Raw genomic sequence first — 6038 nt, 5'->3', positions numbered from 1 at the left:
AACCAGAGATAATTTTGTATGTCTCAATTAAGTTGTCTCTCTTCCACCGTTTTTCAAACGTAGTGAGACTTAGACATCGATCAACTGGACTATTTGCCCAATCTGCATCTGCATAAGCTTGTAATTTAAAATCTTCCACTTTCCTATAAATTATACCAAAAAGTCAACTACCACAAATATTATGTACTATGTAGATGATGTAACCCTATCGGTAGATAAAGGAGCTCAAGTAGATGCAATATACACGGATTTTTCGAAGGCGTTTGATAAGGTGAATCATAGGATATTAATAGAAAAATTGTCTAAAGTGGGAATTTGTGGTAGTATTCTTGATTGGTGTAGATCATATTTGTACCAAAGACCTTCTAAGGTAGTTATTGATGGTTTTGACTCTAACCCTTTTATAGCTCATTCTGGAGTTCCTCAAGGATCGAATTTGGGGCCACTTTTATTTAATGTATTCATAAATGATATTCTGGAAGTGTTCTCCTACTCTAATTGTTACCTATTTGCTGATGATCTCAAAATTTCTCGTGTCATTAATGACTTTGAAGACTCTATACTATTACAATCTGATCTTAATAAATTGTATGACTGGTGCATAACTAATAAAATGTTTCTTAATCCTGCGAAATGTTGTCATATCAAGTTTACATTAAAACGTAACAAAGTGAACACCACTTATAGCATTGCTGGTGAAATCTTAAATGAAGTACCCCAAGTTCGTGATCTAGGTGTGGTTGTAGATACTAAGCTTAAATTTACTAATCATATTGATAATATTATTGACCTTGCCTATAAATCACTAGGATTTGTTATAAGAAATGGTAAAGAATTTAAGAATAAATCTACTACCCTAATGTTGTATAACAGTTATGTAAGAAGCAGATTGGAATATTGTATTGGTGTGTGGAGTCCAGTTTATAAAAGTTCATTGTGATCGGATTGAGAGAATACAAAAAAAGTTATTAAGACATTTAGCTTATAGATTTAAGCCACCCAAACATGTCAAAACTTACACTGATAAAATTAAATACTTTGAAATGCAAACTTTGAAAGACAGACGAGATCAACTTAGTTTGATGCTTTTGTATAAAATAGTCAACGGTGATATAGATTGTCCACCTCTTCTCAATAAATTCTCTCTTAATGTACCTACTAAAATCCCTAGATATCCACGTCCCTTATTTAATTGTAGATTCAGCCGAACTAACCTTGGTAGCCACTCGCCTGTCCCTCGCTTATCCCGATTATATAACCGAATTGTAGAAAAATCTGATTGTATTGACATATTTAACGACTCGCTTCCTATCTTCAAAAAGAAAATATTGAACTCGCTTGTTGAAACCTAAATTTAGTTTTATATTCAGTCTTATATTTAGAATATACTGCACTTATGGTGCAGCCAATTGATAATTGTTATGTATTTAAAATGTTCATGCTGTGACAGCCTGTAATTGAAACAGCACTGCAGAAATTACTTACCGAATTCTTAAAAAAAAAACTATGTAAGGTGTATGTTTTGTTGGCTGTTCAAATAAATAAATAAATAAATAAACATCTTTAGTAGCACTCAAATAGCGAAGACACCGCTTAGCAGCACACCAGTGACGCTGATCGTTGTTTGTATTAAATTGGCTCAAATAGATTACTTTATAAGCTATATCTGGTCTCGTGTTAACAGCCAAAAGCATGAAAGATCCAATTAGAGCTTGATATGAATCATTAGACTCACCTGTACCAGGTTCTAATTTCTTTAATGCAAGTGGTGTTCAAATACCTTTGCAATCTTGCATATCATATTTCTTCAACAACTTTTCTATATATGTTCTTTGATATATTTTTATAGAATTTTCTTGCGAACATATATTTATTCCCGTAAAGAAATTAATTATACCTAGATCTTTTGTTGTAAAATATTTTCCAAAATCATATTTGAACTTCTCAAACGTCACATCGTCTTTATAAATAACAACAATGTCATCTACATAAACTGCCAGTATTAAACAGTTTATATTCGAAATCTTTTTGGTAAAAAAGTAAAAACACAAGGTTCAGAAGGAGTTTGAATAAATCCAATAGCCAACAAAGTTTGTTTTAACTTTGTATTCCAGGCTCTTGGTGCCTGTTTCAGACCATACAAAGATTTTCTTAATAAACAGACTTTATTCTCATAACCTCTACGAAAAAAACCTTCAGGTTGTGTCATATATACTTCCTCTTCCAAGTCACCATTTAAAAAGGCTGTGTCGACATCCATATGCCGAACTTTGTACCCTTCCTGCACTGCTAAAGCTAGTAGGGTTCGCAGTGATGAGTTGCGTATAACCGGTGAAAAGGTTTCATGGTAATCTACACCTTCTATTTGTGTGAATCCTTTGGCAACTAATCTAGCCTTGTACTTCACTACGTTACCATCAGCATCTCGTTTTAGCTCATAAACCCATTTACATGGAATGCAGGATTTATGACTTGGTTTATTTACCAAAAATCCAAGTTTCCTTTTTAATAAGGAATTATATTCTTCCTTCATTGAAGAGATCCAATTATCTTTGTCATCTCTAGATATTGCATCATGAAACGTTTTCGGATCATCATTCAGAATATCATCGACAAGAGCACTATATGAAAAATAATCTGGAGGCTTACGTTTTAGTTGAGGATATCTTGACTCAGACCCGCCATAAGGTTCATCATTAGTACCACTTGATGGCAAAGAAGATGAATGATCTAAATCACCTGAGTTGTCATCAATATCATCAACAGCATCCACAAAGTCATTTTGCTCTTCCGGCAACAAAGATGGATTTGCATCAGATGATGAAATCTGCGATAACAAATTAATAACATTGAGATTAAAACTAAGGTTTAAATTATTTTCAGGCATCTCTTTCAGTCCTGTAAGATTATTTTCGAAAAATGTAACATCCCTTGACTTAATTAAACTTCGTGGCGTTTCCACGTTACGGAAATAATAACTTCTTGGATCATCTGAATATCCAACAAAGATGTGTTCCGTTGCTTTCATGTCTAACTTAGTACTATGACATGACGGTACATGAACTAAACATCTACATCCAAAAACCTTTAAATGAGACAGGTCAGGTTTGCTCCCATACCACATTTCAAATGGTGTTTTACCTTCAACTGCGCGATGAGGAGACCGGTTTTTTAAATAAACACTAGTTCTACTGCATCCTGCCAATATGCCTTAGAAAGCGAACCGTGTGACAGCAAAGCACGAGCCTTTTCGATAATTTTGTTGAGGGCTATATTGCCGTTGTTTGGTGTTGGATTCCTGGAGAATCTAAGTAAGCCGCCATCTCTTTATTGCCATACTCAGTACCATTATCTGATCTCAGCATTTAAATTTTCGCACCGGTCTGTCTCTCAACAAGTGATTGAAATGTAAGAAACTTTGACATGACTTCTGTCTTAGAATTCATACAATAAACAAATATAAAACGCATATAATCATCTACAAAAAAAATAAAATATTTATTGCCTTTGAACGAAGTAGTTGACATCGGTCCACAAACATTTTTATGAACTAATTCCAGTGCTGACGTAGTTCTCTTATACTTCAGCCTCTTGAAGGGCTTCCTAGCTTGTTTACCTTCAATACAAGGTATACATGGTTCTTTGTCAATTTCTACGTACTTCACACCGACAGCAAGACCCTTTCTGAGTAGATACATACCAATACGGCAGAGATGTCCAAGACGCTTATGCCAAAGCTGAAACTTTGAAAGCTCTGAATTAACAATGTACGCTATATTTTGTGGTAAACGAACAGAACAATCTAAATAAACCAGTCCACCACTATAAGAACCATGAAAAGCAGCATTATTTAAATAACATACATCATCAGTTTTAAGAAAATTGCAACCATTTTTATCAAAAAAAATTACTAAAAAACCTTTTTCAACAACCTGCTTTACTGATAGCAAATTGCAGTTTAGGTGTGGAATATGTACGACGTCAGCTATTTTACAGACTTCATTTTTTTGTATCAATAGATACATCACCAACGCCTATAGCTGCCAACTTCTCTCCATTTGCCACAGTAATTGTACCTCCATCTTTAGGACGATAGTTGATAAACCAATCTGCACGGGGAGTCATATGAACCGTTGCACCTGAATCCACAATCCATCTGTTAAAGTCTTTACTTTCTGGTGCAGATAAAGCCATTTCAGTGATAACTTGCTTCGAATTCGTTACCCGTTCTTCCTCATTATTCACAACAAGACCCGTTTCACGTTTTGCTTCCTTTTTATTATAAACAAAACTTGGTTTAAACTTTTTTTTTTTTTTTTATTTAAGAGCACATTTGAGAGATTTATGCCCTGGTTTTCTGCATTTATAGCATATTATACCCTTCTTATGCAATGAGCGCAGTGCTGGTACATCACGTTGAATCTCTCTACACATTTCGCTCAAAACTGTGCTCTAGAGCCATTATCAGTGACTCATATCGTGTTGTAAGACCACCTAGAATGATTGCAGCAAGCGAACTATCTTCAATTTTCTTACCGATATCGGCTAGGTCCTGCGCGGTCGTTGTTATAGCTATTATATAGGATTCTAAATCTGCGAAATCTGATAAAGTATACCTATATAACTTTCGCTCTAGCGCTAACTTTCGGCCTAAGCTTTTATCTTCAAACGCTGTTTGCAAAGCATCCCAAGCCATTTTCGCCGTTGTAGCTGTTCTGACATGCATGATAGCACCACCGTCAACCGTTAGGCATATTTTTGAAAGAGCCTAACAGTTGACATATTTTAGGTTATTACGGAAACGTACTTCGGGAGGCGTTTTGTCATCGTCAGCATAGCCACTTACAGTACTCCGCAACTCTTCATGCATCAACAACATTCTCATTTTAAATTTCCATATTGCATATCCTTCACGATTTCTTAACATAGTAATTCCATTTAATATTCCTACAGGTCCTGCTATTATCTTTTTCTAAATAAGATAACTTCGTGCTGATAACGATTTGTAGTAAAAATAATGAAACATTATACGTGAAATGAAAAATACGGATAAATTCAAAGAATGTTTCAAGAATGTTATGTCTACAAAAAACTAATTGATAAATCAAACAAAAAATGAAAAATAAATAATAGTTTGAAAAAAAACACGCTTTTATTGCTAATCGAATTAAAAAGTAGAAAATAATTTCTAAGTACAAAGAATTTATATTACAGTAGCAGAAGGTTGAAGGATCAATCATAGTTAAGTACCTCAAAATAAATTTACGATAAATGTACAAAGAATACACACATGATTTTAGAAAAGTTACAGGTGTGTGTCCTAGTAGTCCGTCCCACACCCAACTAGGACATCGCCGTTTATGCGGTGTATGTTTACTCTCTGGTAATATCTGTTAGACGTAAAAAAGGCATGATTGGAGTTCGCGTGACGTGGCAGACTAAATCACTCAAACTCGGTGGAAGGCAGGAAGGAAGGAAGGAAGGAAGGAAGGAAGGAAGGAAGGAAGGAAGGAAGGAAGGAAGGAAGGAAGGAAGGACGGAAGGAAGGAAGGAAGGAAGGAAGGAAGGAAGGAAGGAAGGAAGGACGGAGGGAAGGAAGGAAGGAAGAAGGAAGGAAGGAAGGAAGGAAGGAAGAAGGAAGGAAGAAGGAAGGAAGGAAGGAAGGAAGGAAGGGGAAAGGAAGGAAGGAAGGAAGGAAGGAAGGAAGGAAGGAAGGAAGGAAGGAAGGAAGGGAAGGAAGGGGAAAGGAAGGAAGGAAGGAAGGGAAAGGAAAGGAAGGAAGGAAGGAAGGAAGGAAAGGAAGGAAGGAAGGAAGAAAGGAAGGAAGGAAGGAAGGAGGAAGGAAAGGAAGGAAGGAAAGGAAGAAGGAAGGAAGGAAGGAAGGAAGGAAGGAAAGGAAGGAAGGAAAGAAGGAAGGAAGGAAGGAAGAAGGAAGGAAGGAAGGAAGGAAGAAAGGAAGGAAGGAAGGAAGGAAGGAAGGAAGAGGAAGGAAGGAAAGAGGAAGGAAGGAAGAAGGAAGGAAAGAGGAAGGAAGAAGG

Source organism: Manduca sexta, chromosome 7 (genome assembly GCF_014839805.1).
Source record: "Manduca sexta isolate Smith_Timp_Sample1 chromosome 7, JHU_Msex_v1.0, whole genome shotgun sequence".
NCBI classification, from domain to species: Eukaryota; Metazoa; Arthropoda; class Insecta; order Lepidoptera; family Sphingidae; genus Manduca; species Manduca sexta.
This window is presented reverse-complemented; position numbering follows the sequence as displayed.